Genomic DNA, 1,794 nt, shown 5'->3' with positions numbered 1-1,794 from the left:
CTTTACTTATTCTGCTCAGCTTGACAGATTGTCCTCTGTCTATCTGTCCGTAACTGTCTCTCTATAACTGTCTGTCTCTCTGTAACAGTCTGTAACCATCTGTAACTGTCTCTCTGTAACTGTTTGTCTCTCTATAACTGTCTGCCTCTCTGTAACTGTCTGCCTCTCTGTAACTGTCTGTAACCATCTGTAACTGTCTCTCTGTAACTGTCTGTAACCATCTGTAACTGTCTCTCTGTAACTGTCTGTAACCATCTGTAATTGTCTCTCTGTAACTGTCCGTCTCTCTGTAACAGTCTGTCTCTAACTGTCTGTCTCTCTATAACCATCTGTAACTGGCTGTAACTGTCTCTCTATAACTGTCTGTCTCTCTGTAACAGTCTGTAACCATCTGTAACTGTAACTGTCTGTCTCTCTGTAACTGTTTGTCTCTAACTGTAACTGTCTGTCTCTCTATAACTGTCTGCCTCTCTGTAACTGTCTGTAACCATCTGTAATTGTCTCTCTGTAATTGTCCGTCTCTCTGTAACAGTCTGTCTCTAACTGTCTGTCTCTCTATAACCATCTGTAACTGACTGTAACTGTCTCTCTGTAACAATATGTCTCTCTATAACTGTCTGTAACCATTTGTAACTGTACCTGTCTGTCTCTAACTGTTAATGTCTGTCTCTCTGTAACCGTCTGTACCTGTCTGTCTCTCTATAACTGTCTGTAACTGTCACTCTCTCTGTAACCGTTGGTTACTGTCTGTCTCTCTATAACTGTCTTCCTGTAACCGTCTGCAACTGTCTATCTCTCTATAACCGTCCGTAACTGTCACCCCCTGTAACCGTCTGTAACTGTCTGTCTCTCTATAACTGTCTCTCTGTAACTGTCTGTAACTGTCTATCTCTCTATAAACGTCTGTAACTGTCTGTCCCTCTATAACTGTCTCCCTGTAACCGTCTGTAACTGTCTGTCTCTCTATAACTTCCTCTCTGTAACTGTCTGTAACTGTCTATCTCTCTATAACCGTCTGTAACTGTCTGTAACTGTCTGTCTCTCTATAACTGTCTCTCTGTAACCGTCTGGAACTGTCTGTCTCTCTGTAACTATCTGTAACTGTCTATCTCTCTATAACCATCTGTAACTGTCTGTCTCTCTATGACTGTCTGTAACCGTCTGTAACTGTCTGTCTCTCTGTAACCGTCGGTTACTGTCTATCTCTCTATAAATGTCTCTCTATAACCGTCTGTAACTGTCTGTCTCTCTATAACCGTTGGTTACTGTCTGTTACTGTCTGTAACCGTCGGTTACTGTCTGTCTCTCTATAACTGTCTCTCTGTAACTGTCTCTGTAACCGTCAGTTACTGTCTGTCTCTCTATAAATGTCTCTCTATAACCGTCTGTAACTGTCTGTCTCTCTATGACTGTCTGTAACCGTCTGTAACTGTCTGTCTCTCTGTAACCGTCGGTTGCTGTCTATCTCTCTATAAATGTCTCTCTATAACCGTCTGTAACTGTCTGTCTCTCTATAACCGTCGGTTACTGTCTGTTACTGTCTGTTACTGTCTGTAACCGTCGGTTACTGTCTGTCTCTCTATAACTGTCTGTAACTGTCTCTCTGTCTGTCTCTCTGTAACCGTCTGTTACTGTCTGTCCGTCTATAACTGTCTCTCTATAACTGTCTATAACTGTCTCTCTGTAACAGTCTGTAACTGTCAGTCTATATATATATATATATATATATATATATTCTTACAATAACTGTATATAAAGATGGACATCACCCCCTGGTGGCTGGCTGCAGTATAG

The sequence above is a fragment of the Seriola lalandi genome, unplaced genomic scaffold, assembly GCF_002814215.2.
Source record: "Seriola lalandi dorsalis isolate HSWRI2012SDOR001 ecotype SW California unplaced genomic scaffold, Sedor1 jcf7180002053970, whole genome shotgun sequence".
NCBI lineage: Eukaryota > Metazoa > Chordata > Actinopteri > Carangiformes > Carangidae > Seriola > Seriola lalandi.
This window is presented reverse-complemented; position numbering follows the sequence as displayed.